This window comes from Eupeodes corollae, chromosome 1, assembly GCF_945859685.1.
Source record: "Eupeodes corollae chromosome 1, idEupCoro1.1, whole genome shotgun sequence".
Lineage (NCBI taxonomy): Eukaryota > Metazoa > Arthropoda > Insecta > Diptera > Syrphidae > Eupeodes > Eupeodes corollae.
Genome location: NC_079147.1, coordinates 189,222,964 through 189,241,901, shown reverse-complemented (window position 1 = coordinate 189,241,901; position 18,938 = coordinate 189,222,964). Strand labels below are relative to the sequence as shown.

The 18,938-nt window shown below is 30.9% G+C and overlaps 1 protein-coding gene and 1 long non-coding RNA gene across 4 annotated transcripts in view; both read right to left on the bottom strand.

Annotated features, from left to right (window-relative positions):
* The window catches only part of LOC129938510 (protein sickie), a 518,418-nt gene that overhangs the window by 92,872 nt on the left and 406,608 nt on the right, over window positions 1–18,938 (bottom strand). The gene's annotated exons all lie outside the window — the stretch shown is intronic.
* LOC129938511 (uncharacterized) lies at window positions 15,456–17,020 on the bottom strand. Its single transcript, XR_008780471.1, has 2 exons — window positions 15,785–17,020; window positions 15,456–15,674 (listed from the first exon to the last, which is right to left on the bottom strand). It is a non-coding gene; the product is annotated as an uncharacterized LOC129938511 (long non-coding RNA).

Below are 18,938 nucleotides of genomic sequence, written 5' to 3'. Positions count from 1 at the left end.
TAAATCCGAACTTATTGCTAAATTATTGTCAATTTTAAAAACGATGTTGTTTTCAAAATAAATTTAAAGTAGGAGGAGATATAAGGGAGTATTTGTCAATAGACATAGTTATGTACTTAGAACAAAGAAGTTTTGAATTTAGGCGTTCCTAAATTTTGTGAAATTTAGATGTCCGTCGACTTTATGTTACGGGACAAGAATTCGTATCACATATCTGGGGTGAAACGTTATACAACATTAGTGCTAGTTTTTTAACCGGCAGCGTTGAAAAAGGTGAAAATGTAATTATTTCACAAATCCCAATAATTCCAATAATTCAAAAGGCTTGAATTCAAATTTTAAGTTAGTTTTGCTCTCACAAGGTGCAAAGGCCTATACAAATAAATATAAATATAAATATAAATATAAATATAAATATAAATATAAAAATAAATATAAATATAAATATAAATATAAATATAAATATAAATATAATTATAAATATAAATATAAATATAAATATAAATATAAATATAAATATAAATATAAATATAAATATAAATATAAATATAAATATAAATATAAATATAAATATAAATATAAATATAAATACAAACATAAACCTAAACATTAGCCAAAATGTTAAAATCTTCAATGGTTTTGAACTTTCAAATTTTATTTTCCTGTTAAACCCGGAAGAAAAATAAGTTAATCATTTCCACTTAATTTTTGATGTCTTTTTATTATTATTCGCAAATAATTTTAAAACCAAAGCTAATTTATAATCCTCTGTGTTCTAACATTCTTATCATTTTTAAATGCGGGCGTACTTACTTATAATAAAGTACCCCACTGGGTTCTATACTTGAAGAAAATATTTAAATTAAATAAAAATTAGAATTATGATGCCCATCCAAAGATAAGTCCTCTTAGAAAACAATCTCAAACGAGTCAAGAAAGGCAGATTTACAAAACCCTAAGCAACTTTGTAAACATATTTATTTTAAAATTGAATAAAGTATAAAAACTCAAGAACTTACGCACGTTACATTGTCTTATCTCAAGGGTCAGTTTGTTGTTTGCTTTTATTTTTGTATTTGTGTATTTTAAAGTAGGGAGGGGATTTGTAAAGAAGACTTATTGACTCTTCAAGGCGGAAAAGATAACCCGCCAACCGTTTTCACATTGAAGTAGGTTATAAAAATAAAATTCTAATAAAAATTTGTTATATGCGTGGTACTTCTTTAGAGCAACAAATAAAAAAACGACTACGAAACAATGACATCATGTTGAGCTTATAAAACAAAACTATCTATAAACTACATAATCTCCCATGTCCCATTCCTAATCCAAATTCATATATAGCCCATCAAATCAAGGAAGCAAATGAAATGAAAATAAAGAAACAAAATGACAAGACAACCACCAAGACAATTTCAAGCTCCGATCCGACAGAGAACTTTCAATTGAGGTCAAGTAAATTGTGAGTGGTTAGACTTCCCCAATAAAATAAAATTAGCGACACAAGATGCTGGCTCGGCTCTGGCTATGATGATGGGATGGTTTTGTCCAGTTTCACTGTGACGATAGATGACAACAAAAACAACGAATATGGAAGGCCGACTTCTGGCTGAGGCTGATGAGTGCGTATCTCTGACAATCCATTCAATTAAATTGAATTGAAATGGCAAAATGGTGGTTATTCAGTTCAGATGGAATATAATGTCCAGTCAACATAGCTCCCAGTCATAATTATTACCACAATTTCCACTCAAAACCAACGAATATTATATGATTGAGGTATTTAGGGAAGAGATGGAGACAGGAATGCTCCAAATTGGCACACCCATCAGAACCCAGTCCAGCATCTGATGTCACATTATGATGATCAGATCTTAAAACTTGTTTCATCAATGAGCAAAAGAGGAGGTAGAGCTGGGGCTGGAGCATGGGTGATGATGCTTTCAGCCTACTGCCTACTTAGCAGCACCTTGAAAATTGTCATCAATAGTGATGTCCGCACCGCCGCCGCTGCTGACCAGGTTCAATTATAATCATCTTCATCGTCGTCACCCTTCTTCGGAAACATTTAAACCTGATGTCATCGTCAGGATGACGCTACCTCTCATCACTTTACAAACATATAGGTATAGATGATGATCACACGGATGACGTCCAAGATACGATAGATGGTCTATAATTATGACACATCATTATGTACTTAAGGACATGACGGGTGGTTGTTCTGCTCTATAGCGCAACATCATCGTTCTGAGATTGGTGATGGTGATGACAATTTGTGAAATGCAATGTTGACAGTATCTCATGTTATGCGGTACGCAATGCCACAAATTCTATCCCGGTTTTTGATGTTCCGTCAGCTCCAGCCCGCGCCGGCCGCACCATCAAGGATTGGATAAACCTACCTATAGAATGTTTGTGGCTTAAATAAGCTTGATTGGTGGGTGAACATCACATCACCACCACCGCCGCTGAGCCCGTGCTGCCACTGGCGGCCTAGGCCAACAAACAGGAGAGATTAACCGCGAACATCATCACAATCCCATCACATCGAAATCGAACACGTTTGAAGAGATATTGCGGCCGGTTGGCGGCATCAAGCATTTTAACATCAGTCAGCAATCAGCACAGCAGAGATATAAGACTTTATGGTGAAATTATACAGCTGACATTTTTGTCTCCATTTTCGGGAGACATCACATGAATGCCTTCAATTATTTTCATTAAAATTCCTTTGCCTAGTTTTGGGAGTTTTAAACCTATTCGTATTAAATTGGAAACTTTTAGTAAAATAAAAGCTAACAGAGAGGTAAACATTTGTTGTTCATACAAAAGTTAAGGGCATTTGATAATAATAAACAACAATTGGTTAATGGTCATTTTCTTGAAAATTGGAAAACATTTTGGAATTTTAATGGTGGAATGAAACATTGAGAATAAGAATGACAGAAAAGAATAAAATAAAAAACACAAATTAAGCTGTTAGGAGTTCAAGTTTGTTTGTATGCCATTTTTCTGTTACAGGAACAGATATTTTCTTAATGAGTTTAGAAATTTAGTTTGTGATTTTAGTTTCTATGAGAATAAAAGTTTAAGATCTATGTGCATTTGTCGACTTGAATCAACAATGATGAATCAGAACATTTCTAGTCAAATTTTAAAGCTTGAGTCGTTCTAGACTATTATAATCTCAAGAATTTTTAACTGGAGGAAAAAAAAGTCTGTAATTGAAGTACCTTATTATTTTATTAACTTCCCATAGGAAGTTATTGCAATGGGTCCGATTTTTCAAATTGAAAATTTTGACATTTCTCGATGTTTCCAGGTCTCTAGAGTCGAAATAAAAGATTTTTAGAAAGATGTCTGTGCGTGCGTGTGTAAGTACGTTTGTTCGTCCGTACGTTCGCAACCTTTTTTTCGTTGTAAATAGCTCAAAGACCAAAAGAGATATTGACTTCAAATAAATTTTATTATACAAATAATAAGAAAGAAAGATGCAGAAAGGACTCTCAAGAAAATTGCGTGGGCAGTTTTTTTTTACCATAGCAGTTTAAAAAAAAGGTGAACATTTTGGTTAACCCTAAATATCTTACGAACCAAAAACGCTAGAGACTTGAGTTAAACTGTATATAATACATTGTAAGGTGATAACAATCAAGTACATGTTTTGGAAAAATCGAACAAACGGTTTTTTTTTTTAAATCGAAAAAAACTTGAAAAGAAATTTGTCACCCTCGAACATTTTACGAATTCAAAATGGTTTTATCTTCAAAAGAATCTTGTGTAAATAAAAATAAAATTTTTAACATCTGGTAAAATTTTGAGAAAAATCTAATTGGGAGTTTTTATTTAAAAAAATAAAAACCTACAAAAACATAACTCAAAGTTGGTAAAAATTTATTTTCGACTCAAATATCTTTTCAAAACTTTGGGATGTTGCCTTTAAACTACTTGTATCTTTTGAAAAATATTGTTTTTAACATTCAGTAAAATTTTGAGAAAAATCGAATGACAGTTTTTTTACAAAAAGTAAGAACCTAAAAAAAAACAATGCTAAAACATGGTAAACATTTACTTTCGACTCAAATAGCTTTTCAAAAATTAAAAATATTGTATTCAAACTTGTTTTATTTCAAAGTAAATATTGTTTTTGATATTCAGTAGTTTTTTATTTATAAAAATCCAACAGTCCGTTTTTTCATAAAAAAATTAAATCTACAAAAATACTGTTTTTTGATGTCTCTCAAATTAATTTAATTCATCCAATTTGTAAAAATTTAATAAAATTCTACTAAAATTTGTTTTCGACTAAAAATCTTATTAACAAAACTCGATTTTTTAATTTAACTACTTCCTTATATGGAAAATATTGTTGGTAATTTTAAAATTTTAAGAATAATTGTATTGACAACTTTTTTAGCCGAATACGAAAACCTACAAACTTTTAAGCAAGACTAATAGACAGACGGGATGGAAAGTAATCAGTGTAGGCCGCATCCTAGTCTCTTTTTTAATGTTAATTTAATTTGAAAAATTGGTTTCAGTCGCTTTTTTAATCAAATTGTTTAAGTTTCAGCAAATTTTTTAAATATTCGGAAATTAAATCGGAAACCTAAAGAAGTTGAATTTTTCTTTTGACCAAATGTTTAAAAACAATATTAATGTGTTGTATAGAATAAGCTTAGGTCATAGTCTCTATTTGATCTTAAAATAATTGAGTTAAACATTTTTTTAACCGTTTTTAGTTGTAAAATAGATATATCTAAAAATTTAAACAGATTTCATAAACGTTGTTCTTCAAAATAATAAATTATTTTAAAGGACGCACGAACTTAGAGGAATATCAAAATATTCAATTTGAAAATCACACCGACTAAACCAACTGGAACTTGAATGTCGACTTTTTTTTAAACTCAAAATTATTCTCAAATAACTTTTACAATTTAAATGTGAAAAATAGTTGTGGCAGAGACTGAGTTTTTGTTAATAAAGGTCATACATATAGATGGGCAGAACTTTATTTAGAATTTTGGTAAATAATAACAAATTGTAACCAAGATTAAATCAAAAATAATCGGGAATAAATTGTTTTCTAGAAGTAAAATAAATTAGGATGAACAAAAGTAATAAGTAGTAGAGAAATAAAATAATTTTGCACATCACTATATGGTCAAACATCTAAATGGAAACCATTTTTGTCTGATTGTATTTTCTTTCGTATGCGGTGTTTATACAGTTAGAGGGCGGAGCCTTGATTTTTTTAGTTCTGATCAGAAGACGAAAATAAAAAGAAAGCATCACAAGAAAGAACAAAAAAGTTTACCTATTTCTCATCATGATCGCCTGATGATATGAAGTCAGTTGAAGTCAAATTCGTGTTGAAGTAAAACAAAAAATTTACAAAAACAACGTTCCAATTAAAACAGTTAGAGGGAGTAGCTTAGTTTCAATGGTGGTCAGAAAATATGGAAATAAAAAGTAAGCAGCAACTCAAGGAAATTTGTATACCTACTTTACCTACTTTAAATCATGGTCACCTAATATAAAAGACAAGAGGGTGGGGTTACGACTTAAGGGGGTATTCTGGTCTAGAAATTAAAAAAAATCGATTTTTTTTTCTTTTCATATTTTCATAGTTTAACTATTTAAGAATATGTCTACTAGAGGATTTTCCCAAATTCAAATTATTTTCGGAGAAATAAGTATTTTGCTGAGCAGCCATCCAAATCGGTTGGGCTGCAACTAATAGAACAAAAGACATAATGGGGTACTTTAAACGCGTTTTTCTCAGAACTGTCTTTTTGAATCTGATACCCACGATTTCTCAGGTTCTGCCGAACCGATTTACTTGAAATTTTAAGAAAGTCTTCTTTAAGGACTTGTCTACGTCCGGAACTACGGCCATCCCCAAATTTTTATTTTTACTATTTTTAACAAATCGAAGAATGTTCAAAAAAATGGTAAATTTTTTGTATTTTTCTTTAGACAGCCGCCATTTTGTAAAAAAAATGTTTGTAACTTTTCCGTAGTTCCAGACATTGCGACATTATTGTAGATTAATAATCTTTTTTAGTTTTTGATTTCAGATTTCTAGGAGAGTTAAAATCGTGGGTATGGTCACGCACCAAATTTTTGAGACGCACTACTCTATCAGCTGATAACTAACGGAATTTTTATTTTTTTTTTACTTTTTTATTTTTTTTTTGTATGCTTCTAATGTGAATAAATAATGTATAAAAAAATTGATGGTAAAATTGTAGCTTGCTTTTTTCTACAGCACTTCAAAAATTACATAAAATTCATGTCTCTAGACCAGAATACCCCCTTAAGCTATTCATAAAACGAATGTAAGTCTGTGGGTAATAAGCTCCACCTTTCAAAAACGGTAAGAGTTTGGATATATATCCAAACTTTTGGCAAAAAAACGATCACAAGCAATAGCGTTCTTATCAGTCTGAGAGCCTGGTGCATGAAAAAATTTTCAATGGTAACTCGTTCATGATCACAGATTTGGTTATTTGGGGGAAAGGTGTTCTAGAGAAAGGAAAAGAAAGACACCAGCTTTATTCAATTTGTAAATTTAAATGCAATTCTTCGAATATATAGGAATTTCCTATTTTGCTCAAGTATTATAAGCTCCACCCTTAATGTAATGTAGACACGGTAATGTGTCTGCCTTATCCAAGCTTAAGTTGCGTAAGTGTAAGTTGAAGCAAAATTTTATTGAAAATAGATCATGCGCAGATTGTTTCTCTTCTGTCTGGTTGCCTGGTACATTAGAGAAATTTGACTTAACAAAAATTACTCTATCTAATCTATTTCATTAATAAAAAGGTGTCAGGATATTTTTAACATTACTTTTTTTAGTTTTGGAGGGTTCAAAAAATTACACTTTTTTAGTAATGTGCTATTTAGAATCTCCCTAAGTCTGATGAGTTCGTTTTGCTTTGGTTTCGTTTTGCGCGATTTTATTTTCGTGTTGGTGTTCGTGTTGAAAATAAAGTGTAAAAATAAACAAACCCAAGCAAAAAATTAGTTCACCTTTGAAAAGGGGCCTTTTAATGTTTACCTCATTATTTGAGGATGTTTCTAGAAACTTTCTTTAAATTAAAGCTGGTGAAAGTCCAATATTCGTCGAGACTTACTATTTTTATATCTCATCTCGATCTCGTCCAAACACAGACAAAATATCTTTCCCGTCTAGTTTCATTCTCATCTCACATTTTCTCCTGAATTCAAAACTATTGTGCACATTCAAAAGTTTGTAAATAGAAACAATAAATCTTTCAAAACTTTCTTCTTTCATAAATGTTAAGAGCTAAGAAAAAAATTGTTTGTAGCTTCCAAAGAGCAGTTAAGGAGTTTGTAAAAAATTTCAAATCATGGTTAATGGTGAAAGTTTGAAAATTAGAAAAACTCTTCAACGATCATTTCGTTCATACCAATTTCACTTTGACTTAAAAAAGTTCTTTTCAAATTTACATGGGTAAATGTAGTACAAAAATAACTTTAAAAATGTTTCTAACATTCAAAATTAGGAAAACTTGTTGAATTTTTCAATGTAATTAGGCTCAAGTACCTACTGAGACAAATTTATGTTGTTTATATTAATTTCAAACCAAAATACTTGCCTCTATTTCATCTCGTCCAGCAGCAATTTCTCATACACTACTGTAACTTTTTCATCTAATTAGAGAATCCTTTCAATTTATTATAAATGTCATTGAAATGTCACACAGAGAGCCCATCTATAAACTTGTGAAGCATAATGATACGAGAACCTAGTCTCATCTAAATTTCATTAAAATTAGTCTTAACTTCAATAACTATAACTTTTCTGTAGAAAACAACAAACAAAAACTTCGAAATCAAGGACACTCATACACAAAATAAAATTGATGTACAAAGGACCAAAGTAAAACATGAAATTAATGCTCAACCAAGTTGAAAAAAAAACTCAGGACAAATAACTTTATTTGTTGCCAAAATGTCTCAAAGTTGATTTTGGTCCTTTGTTCAATGTTAAGAAACTACACGACACGAGGACGACAGGACGACGATGAGATGAGAAGAGATGACTCTTGTATAATTTTATTTAATTTGTTTTAGTTATTTTTATATTAGATGCCAAAAGTAGCTATGGTAGATAATGTCTTTCTTTTGACTTTTGTTCTTTTAATATTATAACAAAGTTATATTAAAAGTGAATATTTAATGAATTGTGCGATGTCTTCAGACTCAGACTCAGAGAGATAATTTGTATGAATATACGAAAATTATGAAAGTTTAAATGAAGGTCATTAGTAACTTTAGCTTCTTTTGTGTTATGTAAATTAAAGGAAATTAGTTGCTAGGATAATTTGGTTACATTAAGAACAAGATATTTACTTATTTCATTAGGAGTATGAATTGAAGAATTGAAATTAACACATCATTATTATTCACTCTGTATTTTTATGGTTTCATAATATAGAAGAACATATTATCTGTTTTTGAATAAGTCAATTCGTTTCCTGGAGGTATATCTTTTAAAATTCTGTAAAAATTTTGAGCGGGAAACAGCTGTCAGTGTACGAGTATAAGCAACCTATGTTTTTAAAAGAGAACACTGGATGAACAACTTCAAGAAATAAGACTCTCTGAAGACTCTTTCCTGAAAATTGCTCTTAAGATCATTTCTTCCATATTATATGAACGTCTGATGCCATTCTTCAACAAGCTGTTAGGTTCAAATCAATGTGGCTTTAGACTATTGAGAATACGGCAGATCTTGGAGGAAAACCTAGGAATTTCTTCATTGATTTAAAGCCTTAAAGGCGGGACTTTACAGATTAATGTCTAGTTTGGAATCCTTGTCAAGTTTGTACGTTTATGAAGAACGACAATGGTGAATGCAAACTGCTCTATCAAGGTAGGAAAAGATATTACTGATGCTTTTGATGTGAAAAAAGGATTTAGGCCAGCACTACCGTGCGACTTCTTCAACATTGTTCTTAAATGAATTTGGCAAAACTCAATTGTCAACACCAGAAGCACAATCTTTCAAAGGTCCGTTCAATAACTCTTGTACGCCGATGATATTGAAACAATTAGAAAATTAAAGCCTATTGTCAGTTGCACGTTTTTGGGCATTGCGAAGAAAGCGTAGAAGATGAGTTTAGTGGTTAATGCGGGTGGCACAAAAGTCCGTTGAGAACTAGGGCCCAGTGACTTACAACTCTTAACCACTTCTGTGTGCGGGTAATGTTGTCAGGGATGAAAGGGACCTACAGTTTTTTTTAAGCCAAATCCAAACTAGAATAACTCTTGGAGGATTTGGAAAAGTCAGTACCCATGAAAAATCTTTAGGTGGCATAGACAGGGATCAAACACAAGGCCAACGCACACTAACTATTATGCCACGGGTATTAATAAGCAGATGGTTCAAGTGATTTTTGATCCCGTTCACGTCTGTAAATGTAAAGACTGAAAGTATAGATATATCTACGAACAGTACGAGGTCTAAAGCAACCCTGATCTGGTCAAAAGGAGCGAATAAATATAAACGTTTTAGCCCGAAAAGTTTTTGAATCCAATTCCGAGCTGAGAACTGAGCTGACTGGAGATGAATGTTGGTTGAGGCCCATGTCCGTCCCAGACTGTAGGCCACCTTAAGTAAGTAAGTTAATAATTTATATATTTTACGTCCTTTTGCTTAGATGTTCTCGAAAAGCGTGAATGTGTGTATAAATTGATTTTAATTAAGCGTTGTTACATCAACATTCCAGTCCCGAAAACTGTCGACTCGTGTTTAAGATGAAGACACCAAAGGACCGAGCTGTCTGAGGACGCATGTTAGTTGAGGCCCACCTAAAATGACCAAATATTTCTAATAAATTTCAAAAACACGTGCTTCAATATGCAAATTATGAACGTTACTTAAAATATAACTATTGACCAATTTGATCAAAACAGTTTCTTTTCACATAACTTTTTGTTGCGTTCATTTTTTCATATCATTCACTTCTTAAATTCTGCCACAAAGTAAACTTTTTACTGTCATTAAACGAGGCCCATATAACCACTAATAAACTGTATAACATTTTTTAGGGCAATCATAATTTAAAAGTGTAAAATAACCTACACTTAAGTATCTTAGGTACCTAGTCATGCTAACGAGCGCAAAAAATATCCATTATTGTTTGGCTTTTGGCCAAATTATCCTGAGGTTGAGGTACACCTCACCTTTATTGGAGAAAATTGCAACTACATTTTAGATGTGTGTGAGTTTACTGCAGCTGACTATAGGTCATATGTTATTTTGTTGGTCCATTATCCTTGTGGTTAGTTTGATGGCTAGTTGCAGATGTAATTTTGTCCACTGCTTTTTTGTTGACCCTGTTCAATGATAACAATATCGTTGCCAAACACCACAAAATTCAAAAATTCATGGTCAATGCGAAAAAATAAAAACCTTTAACAAAAAATAAACCTGCAATCATTTTGTTGGCCAAATTAGTCATCTAGTTTACGAACGTCTACGAAGACAACACGACAGGAGCAGAGAATATATACACCTACTTCTTGGCAATGAAAATTCTTCTTTTTGTTGGCATCTTTTATATTGTTGATTGTGCATTTTTGTTTTTATTTAAAATAAAAAGAATTACTACAAAAACCAAAATAGAGAAAAAAGGCAAAACGAAAACAAAGGTTATCAAAATGCGAACAATGAATGTGGTATAAGAAAATATAAAAGAAAAGTCCTGAGCGAAGGATATTTTTTACCATATCGAGGACAATAGAGAAAAATAGCAACAAAAAAACATTAAAGTCACTCATTTTTAACAACAACAAAAAGTGAAACAAAAATCAGTTTTATTTTTCCTTCATAAAGGAAAGATTGTAAAGTAGGAGTTATATGGAAAGTTCGATAAAAGTGGGCAATGAAGAACGTCTGAGTATTTTGTTACTTTTTTTCAATTTTCTCTTATTTCTTCAGATAACTTTTCCCAAAGGACTCTGAAGGATAACAACTTAAAGAAAAAAAATAAATACATCAGCACTGATAGATTTTGTACAATTGCAGCAGCACTATGTAAGTACCATCACAATAAAAAGGAAGTTAACAAAGAAAAGCACAAAGAATATAAAGACTGACATTACGATAAGCATTAGGAAAGGATTTTGTGTTCTTCAGATTCAAAGCTATCGAAAATATAAGCAATAAAAAAACATTGAGCGATAAATCCAACAGTTTGAGGTTTATGTTGTGATTTTTGAAATTCTTTAAAATCATTTTTTTTTAAACAAAATTTTAACAAAAAAATGGAGATCAAAGATTCATAATTAGCTAGCTGTTTTTTTTTAATAGGATAATGAGCTCCCTCTTTAAGTTCATACAAAAAGAAAAACAAATAATTAAGAGTCAGGCTTATTGAGTTTTGAAGAGGCGTTGTTAAGAAAGTAACAATAGCGTTGTTTTATCATCGACCCTTGTCAATTTTAACAAAAATAGAATAGAATCCTATTAGATAATTAACTTGCTGTGTCAAGGAGCTCAATTCCTCAAAAAGTTTTATGATAGATGGGTGTCAGAGTGTATTTCTTTACAGAAAGGACAAATTATGATGGAAATTCAATCAGAAGGATTTCTTTATTTAGAATCGTTTAATGAGCATAATGGAAAGTTTGAGTTCAAAAATATCGAAGATAATTCTTCGATACAAAATTCAAATTAACCTTCAAAAGCTATCAAAAAGCAACATACTAGAACCTTTTCAAATTTAAGCAAGATTATTTTGCAGCCATTTTTTTTTTAGTTAAAACAGGCATCCGCTCAAAGCAAATTGATAACAGGCAATTAAACTTGTGGAGACGTCTCATTCAATTGTTGGAGATTTGAAAAAAAAATCAAAATTCTGATGTAAAATCATGGAATATCGAATCTGAACGCTAAATTATGAGTCTTGGTCTTAAGTTAAGTTAAGCGCAAAAGTCCGTTGAAAACTAGAGCCAAGTGACTTACAACTCTCAACCATTCCTGTGTGCTAGTAATGTTGTCAGGAATGGAGGGGACCTACAGTTTTTATGCCGAATCCGAACGGCTAATTTGAGAAAGCACTTTTTCATGACAAGACAATTTGTCAATTCCCAGTAACCATGAAAAGCCTTTTAGATGGCATAGGCAGGAATCGAACACAAGACCTCTGGCTTGGGAGTCCAAAGCACTTTTTTTTTTCTTTCAAATTCATTTTTATTTATTCAATCTTAAACCTATCCTAAAGCTAGACAAAAATTCATAAAACTAGCCTAATAATCCATAACTTACAACTAACTTAATGGTCCCATACGGACACTCTAAGCTAAACTATAACACTAATTACTAATGCCTTTCGGCCTTAAGATCTATTTTACTTCTATTTAAATTTTATTTGTTTTGTTTTTATTAGAAAATTTTGAAAAAACTAATATCAATAACTTTTTTTTATTTATTTTTACTTACAAACTACTTAAAATAAGGTCCTTAAATAAAACTTAAAAACTAACTTAAACTACCTATTCTACCTATATAAACTACTTAAAACTAGAACAACCACAGCAGCAAATCTAACTATCTAACATTTTTGTTTTTCATACTTTGTTGTCTATTTTTTTTTTTTTTTTTTTGTTTTTTTTTTAATCCATGTTTTTTTTATTGTTCTTTTTTTTTTTTTTTTTTTTTGTATTTTTTGTATTTTTTTTTTCTATTTCTTTTCTTGCCACCATGCCTATTCTACTTAAAACTAAACCCTAAAACTATAAAACAAGTATGTAAGCCGGCCAAGGCTTAAAACCCCATCCCGACTACCCACTATCAAGTGCCGATTGAAGCCACCAAAACTGGTTCTCCTGCTTCACCCTATCAGTAGTCCAAAGCACTAACCATCATGCCACGGGTACTACGATATCGGGTAAGTGACAAGAAAAGCCTATTTTGTTATGTTTGGTACTAAAATGAAGGCAATGAGGACTGTAGAATTTTTCTGCTACAAAAATTCCACGTTTAACCCAGAACTTGTCTCTTATTTTAATGGAGAAATATTTTTGAACTTATAATTCCAAATTTTCTGTGTATTTCCACATGTCAGTTCTACTTTCAATGATCAACTCTAAATGCTTTATTTCAATTAAAAAATTGTTGTCTAATGACAGAAGTTTTCAATGATAGCTATAACCAAACCGTCAAGAAAAAAATTATGATGATTGGTTTCATTAATGAAAACCAATATTAGTAGTGACAGAAGTTTTCATTGATAGCTATGACCAAACCGACAAAAAAAATATGATGATTGGTTTCAATAATGAAAACCAATGATAGTTACAATGGAGCTAACAGTTTCATCAGGTTTTATCATTTAAAATTTTGTTTCAAGAATTAAAAGCGATTAAGAGAGTCAGATTTCTAAGGTTTGGTGTCAAAATGAAGCTGTTAACTTTCAGAGTTGTTCTAATAAAAAAGCATGAACTTTTCATTGAGTTATTTTGTTGATTTCACATTTCGAAACATAATTGTTCCATTGGAAGCATTCCATTTTCTAGTCAGTTTCCAATCAGAAAATGCTTGTTTTCAATCAGAAGATTTGTCCGATGTCAGAAATTCTCAATGATAGCTTAAACCAAACAAATTCCAATGATTTTTGATAATGTAAGCCAGTGATATAACAAATATATAACTGGTACCTAAGCAAGTGTTTCTAGTTCTCAATTCAAAAAACTTTGATTTTACTCCATTCGATTTCGTTAAAATCGCTGCCAAAAGATTCCAGTTTTCTGAACCATTTAAAGTCGCTTAAAGTGCATCGAGCACTTTCCACGAATTTATCATAAGCACTAAAATAAATAGTATGGTACACTACAAATCAATAGCTTACTGATGGTTCTTGAAACCAATAATTATACCCTAGTATCGAAAATTATTAATTATGCTTAAGCTAAAACATGACCGTCAAGGTTTAGTTTACTTTTTTATTGAAAAGTCGCTTACGATAAAATTATGGAAAAAGCTAGATATAGAAGCGTTGGATTCCCACAATTTCTTGACTTTTTTGTTGGTTCAAATGTCTGTTATTAACAAATACTTGTAGAAATTAAGTATAACCCTCATTTACTGCGTATTTCCATGGGTATTAACTACTAACAGAAACATTTTTAAAATTATATAAGTTTTGTAACTATTCCATAATCGCTTGGTCAGACACAGAAGTCTTTAATTTGAACACAGCAAGTTAAAAAGTCAATTATAGTGACTTTTAGACTTTCCACTTTTTCATATAAAAACTGTCCGGTTTTGATATTTGAATTGCCACGATACAAAATTTGTTGCGAATTGAAGAAATCACAGTCACAAACTTCCAGAAAATATAATGTTCGATTCAAATATCTCGAAAACAATTATTTCAATCTACGCAAAATTTTGTTGTTAATGCTCTTAGAAAATATCCCATCAGTAATTTTTTAAAAAGAAATAAAAACTCAAAAACAAATTCTACAGAAATTAGTGTAAAATAAATTCTCGTTAGCAAAAACAAACTAATTTTATCACATGCAAAGTATTGGTGCTAACTTTAAGTCGATTTCTTTAGAAAAATCCAATCCAAAACAACTTTTGTCTACAAAACATGAAAACCTACAAAAACAAGAAAAAAAAACTGATAAGAAATGGTCCTCAAATCAAGCATTATGAGAACAAACAAAGGTATTGGTTTGAATTTCGTTTGTTTTACACAAATTTGGTGAATTTGAGAAGTCATCAGTGTGAGTGGTATACAAGCCTCTATTTTGGATTTTCTGTAAGGTCTGAGTTTTCTTATAAGGTGTTTTACCCTTAACTAATTGGAACTACTAAATCGTCACAAATTGGACTGATCACTTGAACATTTTCAATGAAGCCATTGCTATATTTACTGACATAATTGTAAAGCTCCAAAATGAAGGCATCTTTGTTTAAAATATCTTTTCATAGCGTTCTATTTACTAGCCCTAAATACATAAACACATTTCAATAATGTTTCAAATTCCGAAGACAATATTGTACTCTCCATTATTTCAATATCTTTTCTTTTGCTCGTAGACCTCTGTCCATTGTCCAATAAAACTTGTCTTGATCATCACTGTTTCCACATTTGATTGTATTTTACTTACTTTTTTATAATTTTCAAACAATAATTATTTGATAGTTTTTTAACAGATTCTATTTCGTATATTAAAGAATCATTTTCTATTTGATCCTAAATAGTAAAAAAACAGCTATAAATCTTCATCTTCAAAACCTTCGATGTCGAGCGGAAATAAATAAAAACATATTCCAAATTAATTTTTTTTTGTTTTCTTTATCGAACTAAGCCAATTTAGTAAAAAAAATGTTATCAACTTATTATTTATTCATTGCGTTTTAACATTTTATTTATTGTTTTTTTTTTATTATTTTTTATATAAAAAAAAAGTAGTCATAAGACTCTAGCCTTCGTTATCCGTTATTATTGTTGGTTCGTACACCGTTGTTGGCGTTGGTTCAGTAGGAAATGGCCTACAAAATTGCTTATAGGTTTGGTAGCTACACTTTTTGTAACAGCAGATTTTTAAAATATGTGGTTTTATGACAAAACCATTTGATCCGAAGACTTCAACCACAGGATTGGTAAGTGGATTTGCATCTAAGAAAAATTAATTTAGAGAAAAGAAATAAATGTTCTTAGTATAGTTTAACGAAACAAACGAGAGAAAAAAAAACACATTTTTTCTTTTTTTTCAAAAATATACTCACAAGGAGGTAGCAAATTTAAACCATTAACACAAATTGCCCCCAATTGATCATTAATAAAATTATGACAAGTTCTTTCAACATATGATAGTGGACCCCCCAATGCTGCTGACTGCAGCATTGCCAGGCCAAAAACAAGTACAAAAATTCCTCTTAACTCGTAATGTTTTTTCATTATATTGTCACTCGTTTCGGTTCGTTTTTATTTTTTAAAGTTATTTATGATTATTTTATTTGTGTGATCACTTCACTCTTTTGAAACACTCCCAAAGCCAAATCGAAAACCAAAAAACTACTATGCTGTGAAACCAGAGCTTGACCTATTTTTGCCGATGCGTGCTCTCGCTTTTGCTAGCGATATTCGACTAATGTCAGATTCTTTTTTGCAGGCTATTTTATTTTTTGTTTTTTCGTTATCGTCTTGGGTTGAAGCTTTTTCCATCCTAAATGTTGTTGTATTTTATTATTTTTATAATTTAGTTTGTAGTGTTTGAAGATGAAGACTTCAAAAATGCTACAATTGGGTCGGGAATGTTTTCTTATAAATATAATATAAAATGTCCCCTCAGTACAGTCCAGTTCAGTTCAGTCGAGTCAAGTCAGTGTCCCCCACACACGTTGCTTAATTGGAGATTAGAGAGACGTAGATTTAGGAACGTTTTTAAAGGGGGATTATTATTATTTTTTATTTTGTTCGTAGTTGTTCGTTCTGCATATTTTGTCTTACCTACTTTATTTTTGTTCCTTATAATAATTATGTTCGGGATGAATTTTTATTGTTTTGTTATTTTGAGTGCATTTATAAGAGACAATTGTTGGGGGCTATATATGGGGGCTAGACGGAGACACTCAACTCAACTCAACTGTGGAATTTGTTATTCGGAAATGAACTTTATATTATTAAGACGATGTACTATAATTGGTGTACCTAAAGCTACTTAGGTTGATACACTGGGGAGGATTGTAGGAAAAGTTGAATCAAAATTTTTAGTTGGATTCACACTCAATCGAAAGTTGGAAAAACAATAATTTCAAAGGAAAGAAAACAAAAATGTTTAAAAGTATTTTTTGTTTTTGTAAAAATTGTGCCTTTAAACAGGGTTAAGGTAAGGCTGATGGGCTAGCGTTAAGTTTTGATACCCTAAAAGAGAGATTGAACCTATGATGATATGGGTTTATTTATTTAGAGGATTTAGTCTATGGTTGAGTTTATATTGGGTTGGATCAGTGTTGTACCAATCCTCGCCAGCTCGTCAGCTTTTTACTCCTAGGTATCCCGCTGTAACCTGTTTTATAGCAGAGGCCGATGTTATGATGTGAGCTAAGAACCCTAATTTCTTCTTAACAAGTTAACAACAGCAAGTTTTTGAAATTTATTAAAAACGAGTATATTCAAAATTTGAACAGATGGGTTAAAAATAAAAGTTCAGATTCAAAATCAACTTCAAAACGTTTATTTTAAAACCACAAAAGCATTTGATTCATGATTTTTCAAAATTTTAATAATATTTAAATTAAGTCTCATAATTAATGAGAAATTGCCAAAACTCATTAAGATAATTAAATATTTTAAAATGCATGACGAAGATTTTCAGTTAGCAGAGGTATCATACATTTTATTGACAAAAAATCTGTTTAGTTTTTAAAAGCTTTTAAAGCATCATTTTTGTAGTCTCGTTTATTGAACCGTGTTTTAAAGATCTCTTTCTAAATCAGACAAAATATCAAGACAAAATTTTAATTTTTAACACCATATTAAAGGATTATTTTGTTTAAAGCTGCAACAGAATGTTTCACTAAAATGAGTATCATGCGAAATCATCCGAACTGATTTCTAAGTAATTACAGCAGTGAAAGTGAAAAGTTACTTTTGAAGTGTCATAGTAAAGTTTGCAGCTTTAATTGTGTTGATCATTTCCTGTTTATAAGTCAAAACCTTTGTAGACTTCGGCAATATCAAGGTTGACTAATACTGTTTTTTTATCTCTCACCAACTGTAAACAACTTGAAAATGAATACCCTTACAAGAGGATAAGAAATGAGATACCGATGCGCATTATTTATGAATATATAAAAATAATAATAATATTGATCCTGGCAAAGCATTCCACATTCGTGTAGTGCGGCTATAGAAAGAATCCCCCATACTTAAAAGTATGTCCAAAATTGGGCTGAAGGATAAGGTTGAATTTGACAGCAGGACTGACTATTTCAATTGAGCATTATTTATAAAAATATCGATAAAACAATGGTAGGCTAGGCATGAAACCTTGTGGCGCGGTATTCAAGAGAAGCAAATGGCTCAGTGATAGATCGATCGCTCATTATTTTAAAAGCTTTTTTTGCAATTCTATCCAAAAGACTTAAGTACGCTATTGGGGCATAAGGCAAAATATGAGAATTATACTCGAATTTTGGCCGAATAAAATATTTGTAAGTCACATTTAGATCGAGGTAAAAAACTAATGTCAACAGTAGCACTTAGGAGCACTTTTGGCTATGTCGAATATGTGATCACTCCACAACAAATTTTTTTATGATGCACCTATCCAGAACTGAATGCTGTTCAGTCTCCTCAAGTAGCAAGTAAAACCAATTGATAGTGACATTGGGCTTTCAGTTTTCAAAGCATTAAAATCTACACTGTTTTTGATAACCTATGCTTTCGAGAGTTAAATGAGCTTATTATACGCTACCTTTGGTAGTACACATCTAAAGAACATGTATGAGATCCTTAAAACGAATATTTTAAGCTGAGGGTACTGCCATCATTGAAACAATTCAGTGGGTTAGAAGTGATAGACAAAAGATCATTTATATAAATAAAGAAGAGTGTTGGCGAAAAAACGGAGCCTTGCGGCACACCAGCGTTTATTTTGTGGATATATGATTTGTCAGACAGGTCCTGTTTTTTTAAAGTTTTAAGGATGTTTGGCGTAATTTTTTTTATTTTTAATCTATCTTGAACTTGAATGTAAGTGATAAGATAATTGAGTAATCAATTAACAAAATCGGGCAAAAATTACCAATATTTTACAATATTACTAATTTTAGTAGGACATTTGTTTAAAAACAGTGAAAACTTATAGAAAACTTATAGAAAACTTATAGATATTGACGTAAAGTGAGCGAAACCAAAGAAAACAATTGACGATAA